This window comes from Ctenopharyngodon idella, chromosome 4 (assembly GCF_019924925.1).
Source record: "Ctenopharyngodon idella isolate HZGC_01 chromosome 4, HZGC01, whole genome shotgun sequence".
Lineage (NCBI taxonomy): Eukaryota > Metazoa > Chordata > Actinopteri > Cypriniformes > Xenocyprididae > Ctenopharyngodon > Ctenopharyngodon idella.
This window is the reverse complement of record NC_067223.1, coordinates 6,599,425-6,615,883: the sequence shown is the minus strand read 5'-3', so window position 1 is coordinate 6,615,883 and position 16,459 is coordinate 6,599,425. Positions and strand designations below refer to the sequence as shown.

General features: G+C 36.7%; 1 long non-coding RNA gene across 8 annotated transcripts in view; it reads left to right on the top strand.

Annotated features, from left to right (window-relative positions):
* Positions 1–27: 27 nt before the first annotated feature.
* Positions 28–16,459, top strand: part of LOC127511561 (uncharacterized) — a 77,691-nt gene continuing 61,259 nt past the window's right edge. For 2 of the 8 annotated variants that reach the window (XR_007930072.1, XR_007930065.1), the window contains exons 1-5: positions 37–273; positions 539–580; positions 6,496–7,071; positions 7,377–7,538; positions 8,399–8,480. This is a non-coding gene — a long non-coding RNA (uncharacterized LOC127511561). Of the gene's footprint in view, positions 274–538; positions 581–6,495; positions 7,072–7,376; positions 7,539–8,398; positions 8,481–16,459 lie in introns of all 8 variants that reach the window. The other 6 variants (XR_007930070.1, XR_007930071.1, XR_007930068.1 and 3 more) reach the window with 6 other exon arrangements.

Below are 16,459 nucleotides of genomic sequence, written 5' to 3'. Positions count from 1 at the left end.
ACAAGAACGTTGTCCCGGGACCGTTGATGAGCATAGCATACTCATTTAGCCCCCGGGGGAAAGGTGGCTCACCCATAAAAAATTTGGTCCCGGGCCCTGAGTATTTTAGTGTTAACCTTGATCTCATAGTGTGACCCTCCCAGTCTGAGTCAGGGAGTGAAGCTGAGCAGTGCTGGCGGCCCAGGAAAATATGAATCGACCAGGGAGAAGGGACTGTTTATAGGGAAGCTTTTGCTCCATCCATTCCAAACCAAATCAGCCCCTTTTGTACAGGTCACACCAAAGATTTAAACAAAGTAGCTCATCTCTTCAAAAAAATCTCAAGCTGCTATTAGATGCTATCAGGTGTATTTATTTAGTAAAGAATGTGGGTGGTCACAGGACTTACCTGAGGTTGATATTTCATTATGTCTGTCACCATCCTTATCGTTGAAACAGGTTTTTTGATCTAACTGTGAGATAAAGGTCAAACAGTCTTTTATTGTTATGTTTTTGTCATGTATACAAATCTCATGTTTTTTTTTTTTTTTTTTAACAGGAACCATATGCATGTTATGGAGTCAAGGTACACCATCGTAAGGTACAGTAATCTCTTTCACTATAGGACAAAGGTCATAGCAATACAAACATCCAGCAGCACTCCATAATCCCGCGTTACAGTCTGTCTGTGGAGTATCAAGAGTGCCTCTGAATGCTTCAAAGTGGCAGTGGGTGACCAGCGAAGTTAGCACTATTCAAAACAGATCTGGGAGCATGTTTTTCCCACATTCCTCACCCAGCTGTTTGCGTGTGAATAGAGAGGCTGCACAAGTTTGCGTGAGAGAGTGTGTGTGTGTCAGTGTCCTTGTGTGTCTGTTTTCCCGTGTCATAGCTTGGCATGCAAATATCGCTGATTTAAGTACTTTTTAAGTTCTGTAACAATCCCTTAGGTATATGAATCAATGTTTAACCCTCAGAGACACATTGTAGCATAACTTTGCAATTAAATAATGCCTATTTACAGTAAATGTGCACTGTAAAAAAACTGTACTGGCAGAAAATTACCAGGGCATTATCCAGTAATTTTATGGACATTTCCGTTAACCCTAAAACACAACGCAATGATGTTCAAAATTCAAAATACAGGAAAAACATCTGTAAAAAAATAAATCCTGTCAAATTAATACAGTACATTGTGCCCTATTTTTACGGATTTTTTAAAAAGTGTAGGTTAAAATTACAACAGCAGCTCACATGTCTAAAATACATTATAGCAACAAGGAAAAAATTCTTAAATTTAAAAAATGGTCTCATTTATGCAACTTTTTTTGTGTGTGTGTGGGGGGGGATTTCAGTAAATAATAATAAAAAAAATCAGTTATTATTATTATTATTATTAATATTTGCTCTTTGCAATTAAATAATACCCATATTATTAGATTAATGATTGTAATAAATAATTTTAACCCATGTTTAGTGCAATTACAACAGCAGCTCACACTCTTAAATATATTAAAGTAACAAGCATAAAATTCTTAAATATAAAAAATATAATGTCTTACATTTATTCTTGTTTTTTGAGAGTAATAATGATAAAATATTATTATTATTTTTTTTTTATTATTATACAGTCAAACCAAAATTTATTCAGACACCTTGAACATTTAATTCATTAATACAGTTTATTCACTATAGTTTAAAAAAATTGTAATAAAATATGACAAGATCTCAGAGTTAAACTGTGTCAGAAAAAAATAATCTTAATTATGTCAGATAACACTTAAGCAAAACATGGTCAGGTCAAAGTGTCTGAATAATTTTTGGTCCCAAATTTTTATCAATTTTACTGGTAGTCCACTGTATGAAGAATTTTTGGGTATAATATGTCAGTTTACTTTATTTTGCTATCCTCACTTACATAAATGAACTATAGTGTCCTGCACCCACTAGTGAAATATATTAAAAAAAATTATATCTAGTGTCTTAATATTTTTTGGTTTGACTGTATGTGCACTATGCAATTAAATAATACCCATATTATTTAATTAGTAATTGTAAAAAAAAAAATTTAAGCAATACTTATTGCAATTAATTTTCTCTAAATATGGGTTAAAATTACATACATCAGTTACATCAAGTAATTTATAAACAAATAAATATTTAAAACAAACAAAAAATGTTTTTGCAACATAATACCCATATACCCATTTTATGTGTTTTAAAAATCTTCAAATATTTTAGGTCAATTTACAGGGCAAGTGAGGTGTAGATGTCATGAGGCTTCTCAAGAAAATCTACTTGTACACTTAATTATAACTGCTAATATTTTGCAACGTTGAAGACTTTTTTTCCCCTAAAATTCTGTGCAACACAAGCTTTAATACCGATTCCTAAAAACACCATAAATCTCAATGCTCGGGTCTCTGAGGATCAAGAAGTGATGGGGTCATTATTCTTGGTATGTTTGTTTATGTGCAGGGGTATCTTGTGGATTGTGTGTATGTGTGCGTGAGAGAGACTGTGGATAATTCGCTTTTGGGGGCAACGGTCGCACAGGACGGTGTTATGAGTTAGAGGCTCTCCTGTGGTCAGGGCAAAAAAAGACAGTAAAGATCTTTAATAGTGTGCCCTTTTGATCTAGTTCTGCTTTGACATTCCAGTTTAGTTAATAAACAGTCCAACAAGTCATCATGAAAGCCAAAACATCACTAAAGTCAATAGAGTACCGGTTCTTGAAAAATAACGCCTTTATTATTTGGAAAAGTCGCTTTTTACTGGCTTGAATCACAGAGGTGATGATGGCAACAAAGCTGTTTTAATGAATGTATCAATGGAAAGAGTTTCTGTATACAAAAAATCAATTAGCCCTTAGATGGTGACGAGGGATTCTGTATGTATATGTGTGTGAAGCCTGGCCCGTTTCTGCTCCCGGGAGCTTGTTTTCCCAGATTTGGGAGTTGCAGGTGCAGCGTCCAGCTGCAGCTCCGCTGCGCACGCCAACGGCATGAATCATTTTCCCTCCTTTCAGAGCAGTGAAATCAAAGCATATGGAGGACGTAAAAGAAGGGGGGCATGTTTTATCTGGATCTTTACCATGGTTCCATTAAGCTACGTTACCGAACTGAGTGTGGAAGAAAAAGAGAAGATCTTGTGTGTGTGTGTGTGTGTGTGTGTGCATGTTTGTGGGACGCTTTCAGAGAGGGAGTGGAGGGCAGTAAAAATCCAGCTCTCACAGTCGAGTTCACAGCCCTTGATTGTTTTTCTTGTCTTGGCTCATCTCGGTCCGTCAGTGTTGTCATATTGTCCATGTGCATGGAGGCACACAGCCCTGAGAGAATCAGAGAGGGACCACACATGGAGAGAGAAGCCCCAGGGAGTATCAGGCCTGTGTGGAGTGCTTTGCCAGGACCCAAGCCGCCTCGCTCCACTGCTTGTCATTGGATCTCAGATCTGCTGATAAAATTTGCCCCCTCTCCTCTTTTAAAGTGATGAAATGTCTCACCTTACCCAGCCCACCTGGGTATGGGTGAAGAGGTCCAGTAAGTCCCTCTGAGTAAGTGTGGTCTGCAGCTGAAAGCATGCTCATAAATGTGAGGTCGGTGTGGTCTAAAGATGTCAGATGAGATGCATCCACCACCTCTTTTGAGAGTGACGCTAACAACGCATTTTCAATGCTGTTATTTGTGCGCGCTAAAATGGTAAAAGTGCACTCAGTATTTTCTGCTAGTCATGTGATATTTGTGGCCCCCTGCCACAGCTTTTTTTCAGCCACTGATAATACTGTAAGTGTAGAGAAGGACAATATATCAATACCATAGGTTATCTGTTACCAGCTGAAATTAGAGTTGTTTTTTTATCATTGTCGGCCAATATTTTTGGTATTATTTTAGTATTATTTATATATTATTATAGTATGTTTTAATATATTGAAACAGCTCTTATTTTTATATTTTCAGTTTTCATTTGAATTTTAGTTTAACTTTTAGTAATTGTTATGAGTTTAGTAATTGTTATGTATCTTTTGTTTTAATTTGTTTTATTTGTGTTTTCTGTTTAGCTTTAATTCATTTTTATTTCTGTTCTAGTAATTTTAATACTTCAACTTCAACTTTTTTTGTTAGTTGTCAAGTTAACATTCTTGTTTTTCATCTAATGTTAACTAATATTTACTATATTAACTAATAATCTTGGATAATTATAACAACACTGAGTATTGCATTTTTGATTGTGCATGCTCACTTCCCCTATTTTCACATTTAGAATACCTTTGCTGTCGTTTAACACTCACTTAAAAGGGTTAGTTCACCCAAAAATGAAATTTCTGTAATTAATTACTTACCTTTATGTCGTTCCAAACCCGCAAGACCTTCGTTCATCTTTGGAACACAAATTAAGGTATTTTTGATGAAATCCGAGAGGCTTTTTATCTCCCAGAAAGCAACGAAATTACTACATTCAAGGTCCAGAGTAGTAGTAAAAACATTATTAAAATAGTTAACGTGACTACAGTGGTTCAACCTTAATGTTATGAAGCAACAAGAATATTTTTTGTGCACAAAAACAAAACAAAAATAACTACTTTATTCAACAATTTCTTCTCTACCCTGTCAGTCTCCTACACTGTTGATGCAGCATTTTTGTGTTTACGTCCGAACACACATGAGCAGAGTTGGTGTTCTGACGTAGAACACGGAAGCTCTGCAATGTGTCTTCAACGTAAACTGCGTAGGAGAAATTGTTGAATAAAGTCGTTATTTTTGTTTTGTTTTTGTGCACAAAAAGTATTCTCGTCGCTTCATAACATTAAGGTTGAACCACTGTAGTCACATTGACTATTTTAACAATGTCTTTATTACTTCTCTGGACCTTGAATGTGGTAATTTTAATGCTTTCTATAGGAGATTAAAAAAAAAAAACCTCTCGGATTTTATCAAAAATGTCTTAATTTGTGTTCTGAAGATGAATGAAGGTCTTACAGGTTTGGAACAACATGAGGTTGAGTAATTAATGACACAAATTTCATTTTTGGGTGAATTAACCCTTTAAAGTTACTCTTTAAAAGCACTAATAATTTATTAACACTGTTAAATGTAATCTTTAGCAAATCTCAAAAAGATTATCCATTTCTTATACTGCACCTTATAATGTTGTAATTGTTTAATTAAAGATGCAATATGTAAGAATTTTGCAGTAAAATATCCAAAAACCACTAGGCCAGTGTTATATGTGTTGTTCACTTGAGTACTTCCAATATCCCAAATGTTTCCAACTATTTGTAAATCGTGAGAAAATTGCAATTTTAACCAAGGCTCCGGGACGTGTGAGGAGTCACCTGTCAATTGCGTCATACCCGCGTTATCCTCGGTTTCCGGTTTTATTTTGTACAAACCATGGAAACACCAAAGACACTTTAATATTTACATGTTTCAATAGGCAAGGGAACAACTGTTTTGATATATTTATTGACAGAAATATTGTTATATAGCTCAACACGTTTAGTCTTATTGTTTAAATCTAATTTTCTTGATTTTTTTGCGAGTACCATGCTTTTACCATGCCTCAGAGAAAAACACTATTTTGTGAAGTAGCTAAAATAGCATAATCAGATGCAGCTTTATTTTTAGTAACAGTAATACAGCATTTTCTCCATCATACAATACGTTTTAAAATTAATTCCATGCCATTTATCAACACAAGCCATCCAGCATTCAATATGATATTCCAAAAATTTATCTAGCTTACTGCAGTGTGCAACAAGTGTCTCACAGCAGCCACCGAGCGAACGTAACTTTATAACATAATTTTCAACACACTCAAATGTATCTAATATGATAAACAGAGCTGTGTTACCTCATACTCATGACTGGAAAAGCAGAAGCAGTGCCGGCGACTGTGGCATAATAAAAGTTCTGCTGCTCGTGAGGCGTGTGTTGCACAATCGCTCCAGCGGCCTCGTTCAGCTCCCACAACACTCTGTCTTGCTCTGCTTCATTAATAATCGCATCCATGAACATGATTTCTGCCCGAGTCCTATCCCGATTATTTTCCACCGGCTGTGAGGTGAAGACCACATGTCCCAAGATTCCGCGCTCAAACTTGGTGTCATCAAGCTACGGCTTTGTTTTGAATAGGCCTCTAGCGACCTCTAGCGGACAGATAATTTTACATATTGCACCTTTAACTTTTTGATTTTTAGTGTGTTTAGTAATTTATTACTAAAAACTAATTTTTTGTCATATTTACACACTAGCTTTAATTTGTAGCTGTAAAGCTTTAGGCTCATTTGTATCACGACACTCATTCATTGTACTTCATTGAAGTCCTCTAGGCTTATTTATAGACTAGTGAATAAGACAGACCTGTGAAATCACTCCCAGCCTCTCTGATTGCTTTACAATGCCTGAAAAATTATAAAGCCTTTATGAGTGACAATTGCAGTCTCTTGTAATGCCCATATGCTTCTCTCATCTTCTCAGTAATAAAAAACAATTGACCAAGATGGTTTATGACCCACAGTGCAGCGCTTTTACCATCAGACAGGTTGACTGCAGTAATGTCTGGCACCCGGAGAGATTGATCCCATCTAGTTATTTCAGCAATGAACTAGATTCAACAAAAGGTTGACCAAATGAATCAGAGGAGGTTGTAAGTATTTGTGACACACCACCAGACTACATGGCACCTGATGATGACTGATAAGCCATTTCAAGTTGATGTTAACTGAAACATTTGTTTGTCATTGCTGTGGTGGTTAGGGCTGGTAAAAGCCATACCAGTAATGTAACTATGACCAAATCCCATTTAAATCAGCACTTTATCAGCTTCAGTAGTCACTCATTAACTTTTAAATATAAGATTAACGGCCCTTATCCAGGCTTTTTAACTTTTGTGTTTATGTTTGCTCTTTACTTCTCTTCAAGTGACCTTATCTGCCCATGCTGCTGTAGACGTCCTGGGACACCGGTACTCTAAAGAGCGTGAGGCTGTCTGTCATCACCAGGCGTCGCTTGGCTATATCTGGCTCTTTCAGACCTGCCACGTCTCTCAGCATGCTTTTTGTCTTCCCTCTAATAACCCGCCGCACATGTCGAGGTAAGACGTGCTTACCTTGAGTCTGCTGTGTGTTGTGTCTGCTGGCATCCCACATCCACAAGCCAATCAGATGTGTTTTTCAAAACTGATAAAACAGTAATTATTCACTAGAACTGTTTACAGTGATTTCTATAGCCAAGGGATCTTTGGCACAGTAATAAGCCTTAAAATCTATTGCTTGCTTCCTTTAAATGGGACCTATTATGCAAAATTCACTTTTACATGAATGTGTGTCGGCATAAATGTGTGTCGGCAGTGTGTCTAAACAACCACCCTATAATGGTAAAAATCCACCCACTCCTCAGTGCCTCAGAATAAGCCGCAGTTGCAGTTTCTATGCAATGTGACATCATATCGCACAGGCCCATCCCACGACTGCTGACGGACTCTGTTCTATTAGCATAGTCTCCGTCCTGAGTGAGCTGTACACAGTCCGCCATGTTTATCTCCTCAACAGCAGCATTCAGGTAAGAAATTCTTATTAAAACTACTAAAGCTATTCAGTCGAGAGCAGTGAGTGATTTTCTGTTTTTGTTTTGTTGTTCATATTCATATTAACAGCATATATAACAGTAGGTACTGTATATTAAGCTGCTTTCACTTTAATACACAGAATATACACATACAAACTCTTTACTTGTATACGTTCACATACATAACTAACTGTTTATTTGATCTTTGTGTTTTTGACAAGGTTTTGTGTTTATTTGACAGTTTAAGTGCAATAAGACGTGAAAGAGAACTTATTTTAATACTCACGAGACATGACATCTGACAGCCAGCTTTCTGTGCACGTGCTTTGGATGTGTGCGTTTAGAAAACCATATATCAGAAGTTTAAACTGATATGACTTTAAAACGCATGCAGATAATGAACTTTCATGATGATGAAGAACTGCAATGTCAGATAAGCGCGACCGCAATAGAGATGATAATCAAAACCGAACAGATGTTTTAGTTTTTGGCAGAGTATCCGAGGCATTTGACAGGCTCTGCCCTCTTCTGGATGGGAGGTGGGCAGCAGCTCATTTGCATTTAAAGATAGATGCACGAAAACTGCATGTTTTTCCTTCTACCCAAAAATGGGCATTTACAGTACAACATGGTATAATAAATGATCTGAGGGGTATTTTGAGCTTAAACTTCACATTCTGAGGACACCTTAGGCTTATATTACAGTACGTCTTGTAAAAAGGGGCATAATAGGTCTCCTTTAAAGTTAAATAAATCCTTTTTGCAGGAATAATTTGCTTGTACCAAATGTATTTCTATGATGTCTGAAGGTATAACAGCTCTTATAACTTTTCATAATTTCTTTTGGTTTCTAGAACTCCAAATGAGGCCACAAAAACATCTCTAATTTACGTCATCTGTGAATTCTGTGGCTGGTGAAAGAAGGAAGAGAGTCTGGTAGGCATTTGCCTTGATTATTCTCTTTGTAAGCATGTTTTCACTGTAGCCTCATCTGCATTGGGGTCAGTGTAAGGCTGTCAACTGGTGAGACGCAACACTTCTAAAGCCACCTTTTGTAATGTCTAATTATTTCTCACACACTATGTTGAATATTGATGTAAAGAAAATATATACTGTATAATCTAAAAATATAAACTGTAGATATAAATTAGTCTTCTAATAATTCTATTAAAAATGAAAATCGATTGAAGCTCTAGTTTCATAACATATCAACAGGATGTTTTAATTTTTTTAATTTAGTTTAAAATAGTTGTGGCAGTGGAAAAGATTTTAAAGTTAAAATAAAGTTTAATATATTATAGCTCAATAAAATATAATTTTTAAACAATATATAAATATATTTACTGATCATCCACAACATTAAAACCACCTGCCTAATATCGTGTAGGTCCCTCTCCTACTGCCAAAACAGCTCTGTTGCATTGAGGCATGGACTCCACAGTATTTAGGTAGGTGGTACTGTACATGTCAAAGTTTCCCAGCCGAACATTGCCCAGAGCATCACACTGCCTGCTCCGGCTTGACTTCTTCCCATAGTGGATCCTGCTGCCATCTCTTCCCAAGGTGAATGACACATATGCACCCTGCCATCCACCTAACCTAACAGAAAACATGATTCATCAGACCAGGCAGCCTTCTTCCATTGCTCTATGGTCCCTTTCTGATGCTCACGTGACCATTGTATGTGCTTTCGGCGTTGTACAGGGGTCATCATGGGCACTCTGACCGGTCTGCGGCTATGCAGCCCCATACGCAGTAAACTGGGTGTTCTGACACCTTTCTATCATGAGCAAGCTTTTCAGCAATTTGAGCTACAGTAGCTCTTCTGTGTAATTGGACCAAACAGCCTAGCCTTCTCTCCACACGTGCATCAATGAGCTTTGTGCGCCCATGACTCTGATGTCAGTTTACCACTTGTCCTTTCTTGCATCACTTTTGATATGTACTAACTACAGCATGCCAGGAACACCCAACAAGACTTGATGTTTTGGAGATGCACTGACTCAGCCGTCTAGCCATCGCTATTTGGCCCTTGTCAAAGTCACTCTTTTCGCTTGCCTTTTTTTCCCTGCTTCTCACACATGAAATTCAAGAACTGGCTATTCACTTGCTGCCTAATATATCCCAGCCCTTGATGCACTGAGTGTTCTGATACCTTTCTATCATGAGATATCAGTTTTTCAGCAATTTGAGCAGCAGTCGAGCTGCATGAACTCTTCATGAACTGCCATTGTAATTATATAATCAGTGTTATTCACTTCACCTGTCAATGGCTTTAATGCGGCTGATCAGTATTGTAACAAGGTTAGTAGATGTGGGAAAAAGGAGGCGGGAACCGGCAAACGTTAACAAACTTTAATATATAAAATAAACAAACAACAAAACGAAAGTAAAATGGTGGCAGTCCCACACGGACAACTGCCCCCCACACAAACTTGATTAAAAAATACAATAAAAAAGTTATTTTGTGAAATATTATTACAATTTAATATAAAAGTTTTCTGTTTTAATAAACATTTTAAAATGTAATTTATTCCTGTCATTGCAAAACTGAATTTTCAGCATCATTACTCCAGTCTTCAGTGTCACATGATCCTTCAGAAATCATTCTAATATGCTGATTTGGTGCTCAAGAAACATTTCTTATTATTATCAATGTTGAAAATAGTTGTGCTACTTATTATTTTTGTGGAAACCATGATTACATTTTTTTAAGATTCTTTGATGGAAAAAAAAAAATATTTTAAAAAGAACAGCATTTATTTGAAATCTTGAAGTCTTTTGTAACATTATAAAATGTCTTTGCTGCCACATTTGTTGCAATTTAATGCATCCTTATTGAATAATAATTAAATAAAATTCTGACTGACCCTTTTTACTTTTGAATGGTAATGTATCTGCGGTGTTAACAGCTCAAATAATAGCTCAAATAGTGTAAAGTTAATGCAATTTACTTAGTAGAGTTTAATATGTTTAACAATTTGAGAGGGAAATGTGACATGTAGAATTTGATGACCATGCACTGCAGTTCTATCAAGGTCAGCATCCTGGAATCTCATCCTCCACAGTGTTTTGTAATCACAGTTCGTTATGAGGCATTTCATTAAATGCATGCCATTGTGACAAGTAAGGATGGGGGTTTTGCTCCTGTAGTAATAACCAGCTAAACTAAAGAGAAAGGAGACGTCCGAGGAACATTTTCCAAAGTGAATTATGGTAGTAATGAAAGTGTTTCTCTCCTCAGTACAGTATCTGGTGAAATAATGCAGTTAAAACCCAGGGGTGATGTCATGTAGACAAATGTTTCGGAGATTGAAAATCCATCAGTCCCGTGAAAAACGGGGGTCGGGGCGGGGGGAGTAAGAAAGAAAATAGTGTGTGTTCAATATGTTTTCGCTTATAGGATTTGACAGGTTTGAGGCGAGGAAAAAGAGGGGAGGAGGAACGCACACAAAAAAAAAAAGTTGGCAGGGAAAAACCGCGAGCGCGTGGCAAAAAGATTCAAGTGCAACCGAGGTGGGTGGAGGGCTGATAATGGGGGGAGCTTGAACAAGAGCTGCTTTTTCATTTAACCCCTGCCTACCTCTTTACTTTGATTAAAGGAAATGCTAGGTTTTAGAACGAAGACTTTAAATAATAAACATTAACTTTGGTAAATGCTAGATGTCACACTCAGGATATAGTTTTATGTTTGAATTGCAGTTGATTGGAGGGTCTGTATTTAATCTCTTAGTATTTGGTTTGTCCCACTCTTGCTTTATCAACAGCAGCACTCGAGCTGCATGAACTCCACGGGTTTTTGAAAAGTCCTGATGATTATAATTTGAGATGTTCCAAAGAGCATCTTGAGCTACACTGTTAGCAAGAACATCTGACCAACTGTTAATGTGGTTTTCATTTCATGTCAAGACATTTATTTGTATTGAATTTTTCAAACTTTCAAAACGTTATATTTATTTCCAGATTTAAATTGAATTTTGAATCCCAGACTTTCAATATAGCCTTTGCAGGCAGCTGTTTTTCTCCATGTTTGTGAGTTTTTAAATTTTTGTAATCATCTTTGATTTTATTTATCTGCTTTTGTAACTGCTGCCAACTGTACTGTATGACTGAAGAAAAATGTTTCAGACAGCTGTTTTGCAAACTGCCACTCTGGTTTGCTGATATTTTGAATGGAGACCACAGGTGTTGTCTGCTAACTGGATCGGTCATGATGAACTGTTGTTAGATGGGAAGTGACGTGAAGTGGCACCAAGATGAACTGCAAATCGACTCCTCATAGTCAGTCCAAAAAGAGAGTGTTATTGTCCTTTCTTTTTCATTCTCTCAAGGGAAACAGACCATACATCCATCAAAATCACATATTCCTACCATGAGAATTCCGGTTTTTAATTGGAAATCCAGCTCATCAGGCCAAGCCATGTAAAGTCTAGGTCAGGAAGACAAGTTCATAATGACCGACTCTGGCATGGATCCATTTTTCTGCGTTTACTATGGATCGGCTCCCGAGAGTGAGAGTGAAAGGGCTTATACTGATAAGCCATATTTGTGGAACTGTGAAGGACGCTTTGACTGTTAAGTCAAACATATGAAATTTCAGATAATGGTCATTTGAAGGGCAGGCCTTGAACTTGACTAGTTAAACACTTCGTCACTCTTAGGCCCTGTTTACACCTGGTATTAAGATGTGTTTTGGTCACACAATTTACATACAGTATGAACGCACCTGAAGACGGCGAAAAAATAGAGCAGCAGCTTTCATGTATGCTCTGATAGGCGAAAGACCATGCCGAACACAGTGAGTACATGTTAGAAATCCGGAATGGTGAGAGAACATTGTGCTTGATACGTTTTTCATCTTCAAACCAAACTTGGGTCTCCAGCCAACAAAGTTTAAATCCCGTCTGGCTAGTGCGCTTCCCATATGTTTACGCATTAGGTCAGAAGGTGGAGAGTAGGTGGACTTTTGTGGCTGTTCGATCACATTCGAAAGCAATCTGGGTCGAATGCGTTTTCGACTACCACTAGAAGTGGTCGAAAGTGGACAAGCTCAAAACGTTTTAGACCCCGTTTACTCCTGTATTTAGCATCACCCACTTGTGATCCGATCGACCAAAACGTATCTTAATACCAGGTGTAAACAAAAGTAGCTGTTGATAGATGTTATTCTCCCCTAGTGCAATTAATGTAGAGCATAACATAATTTATTATTTGGGTCAGTGATTTAAATGAGCATTATGTCTAGATCTATTTAAGTACAACCTTATTACAATCCTTTTATTGTAATAATTTCTTACAAAACTAAGAAACAGTGAAGCAGTTTTAAAATATTGAATCAATTTTGTCTGCCAAATCAATGTCATTTGGTGCAACCAACATCTAAAACAACAACAACAACAAATGATTTCATAGAAAGGACACCTACAGGACCCCTCATAAGTGCGTTAAGATCAGAAATTTTGGCCTATGTCACAGCAAGGTTAAATAAAGGACATAAAATGTCATATGGTACAACCACCCCCCAAAAAGTAATATTTATTGATAATTTAAGGTATTTGTAAAAAAAAAAAAAAAAAAAAAAAAGTTGTACATAGAAAATATATTTAAAAACTTTTTGTAAAAAGATTAAGATGTAATATTACTTTTTTACTTAAGGGTTACAACACATGACAGTTACTAAATTGAAACATTTTTCATTTTTCAGAACCACATGAATCCAAATTACATTGCTATGAACTTGCCACGTGTAATTTAAACTAGAATTTTGAACATCATCTTTTCTTTATCTTGGACTTACTTATTTGTCATTGACCTATGTTTTGAATACCTCTTTAAATTAAGATTGTATATTTAAGTTGCAAGTTGGCATTAGCATTTTACTAGGCTGTTGGGAGCACAAAGTTTCCTTTTTTATTGGATTTCTTTTATTTAACACATTTCATAATATTTTGCACTCACCGTAAAATCTTTGAAAGGCTCATTGGGACACAGTTTCATACTTGGAAGCAGGATACATATTTTTTATTTATTCAGTATGTAAGTCATGATGTAACAGTGAAAAAGCATTCCCCTATTGCATATATCTATCTCCATGCCTCTCTCGACTGTCCATTTATATAATCTCGAGTGGCTCGCTAAGGAATAACAAATTGGAAACTCGAAGAAGAGCGTTTACCGTACTAAATAACACCAAGGTCAGTTTAGTGAACATGAGATTTGTTTTTCTTGGTGTTTGGAGGGAAAGACTGAAATCGAGAGGACTGCATTTCATCCTGCTGTGCTCTTCATCTTACGTTACATAGATTCAGACAAAAAAACCCAGGCTTTTTTTGGCCGAATCAAAGAGGGCCGCAGGATTCAAAACATCACTATGAAAATGCATGACAGAGGATGAAACCTAATCCCGTTCTAGGCCCTCAGTCTAAATCAGCTTTAGTTATGGAGAGGGCTGGCAGGGAGCTTTGGTTCCACAGTTCACGCCAGGCCTCTCGACACGCAAGCTCCTGAGGAGCGTTTGCCAGTGTCCTCGTCTGAACTAGCCTGCTGATTGATTTGCACCAAGGTTCCAGCCGCCCCTCTCCCCAGCCTCAGCAGGTGGTGAGTGTTTGTGACTTAAACCAGGGAGCTATCAAGTTACGTCCATTTCTTTAAAATATCATTGATAAATACGGTGGAATAGCTAGCTCAGTATCCAGCCTCATTTGTTTTAGACATACAGTCAAAATCTCATTCTGGAAAATAGTATGTAGCTGTGAAAACAGATGTAGGAAATTGTTCTGTTTATTACCCCAGACTCATTCTTTCACTCAAACATTTAAATAATAGTTCACCCAAAAATAAAAATTGTCATCATTTTCTCACCGTTATGTCATTCCAAATCTGTTTGACTTTTATTGTGGAGCACAAAAGAAGATATTTTGGAAATAGATATTTTATTCATTTTTCAGAACTTAACTGAACTTCAGAACTTTTATCCTTAAGCCACTTACAGATGAGGAAAACAAGATGCGCTATAAAGTTTTGGACCCCACTGACTTTCATTGTATGGACAAAAACAGTTGAAACATTTGTCAAAGTATCTTTTGTGTTGTTCTGTTTCGGAATCTACACTGTAAATAATCCCGTTAAATTTACAGTAAAAAAATGGTAGTTGTGGTTGTCAGAAGTTCACTATAAAAAATACTGTGGCGATGTTTTACAGGATGCCTGTATATTTTGACCGTATATTTCATTAAGTGATATAATATCTACTTTAACTACTAAAAGCTTTTTTACCTTAAAATGTACTGATAACCACCACAATAATACAGGTGGCACAGTAGAAAGCCACATGATGAATGAGTTCATCATAAGTGGCCTGTCCATAAAACATGGCCAATACTCATATAGATGGGTGTACAAGGTCATACACACAGACAAAAAGACAAAACACCATCAGGGTAACACACGACACTAAAATAATGCAATAAACATTAACTAAATAACATAAATTGTACAAAACACACTAATGTACGTTACTAATAGCAAAAATGAAAAGAAACAAAATTATTTGTAAAAAGTGTAATCATATTTGTAACACAGGGACTTTTTGGAATGTCCTTTTACTGTTTTTTTACTGTAAATTATATGGTAATTCATAGTTTTTACTTGCCAAAAAGCATTTGACTGTATTTTACAGTAAGATTTAGAGGTGCACCGATGTATCGGCCACTGATATTTATCGGCCGATTTTTGATCAATTTAAATGGATTAAATGGATCCACTTCATGTTCATTAGAAATCATTTGATGATGCAGCAATAAACTAGCAAGTATAACTTAATGCATGCATTTTTGAACTTTGCTAATTTAAAACAAGATCAAAACACTATCTATTTTAATGACAGAATTTCAAATAAGAGAGCAAGTGGCAAATATCGGTGTCAGAATTGCCTAGTAATTGTTTGTTAAAATCGGTATCGGCCCAAAAAAAATCCTATCAGTGCATCCCTTGTAAAATACATAATGTTAAACAGTTTTTTACCATACATAGATTGTAAGGTAACTTACTTACTTTTTTTTTTTTTTTTTTTTTTACAATGTATGAAGAACCTTTAACATACATGGAACCTTTCCATTCCACAAAAGGTTCTTTGTGGTGGAAAAAGGTTCTTCACACTAAGAGTTCTTTTAAGAACTGTTTACTGAAAGGTTCTTTAGGGAACCCAGAATGGTTTTTCCATGGCATTGCTGTGAAAACCCCTCTTTTGGAACCTTTATTTTTTAAAAGTAAACTATACCTTTACTAAGGCAAAATATCATGGTACCAACGAATGCCAATGTCAGTGTCAACAATAGTTTACATACCACTTTTTGTAGTTGCGTCAAGGTAATTAAGGCTGATTTATGCATTATCACTAGATTGTTCTTGTCTTAGGGATTTATTATCCAAAGTTGGGGAAAACTCATGAATATTTCCACCGCTCTGGAACACTAATAGTCTTACGATCAAGAGTGAAATCATTTATTTGCGAACTTCAGAGCAGATGCACCTGCACAGTGTGTTTTTTGGAGGGATTCCTACAGGGTGAAGCGTCAGGCTATTGGAACGTTTCGCATTTTCGGGAAGCTACACATCGGAGGCCCGTGGAGGGAGGTGCGATTTTTAAAAGTCGCCTCTTTCATTCAGAAAAATGTCCGGCGGCCAGCCAGGTCCAAACACTTGTACAAACATGCCATCTCCTTCGCTCGTTTCCAGCTCTGTCAGTCCTTCCCGCTGGGTTCAGTTTCCACTGAAGAAGCCCAGTCACATCCAGAGCGTCTTTTGACACTGGTATTTGTCTAGTAGTCTATTTGTTTAGTCTACAGTCTAAAGGAACTGCTTGTTGCCAGCTGCAGAGATCGTGATTACGCCGTAACTAAGCTGCAATCTCAGAG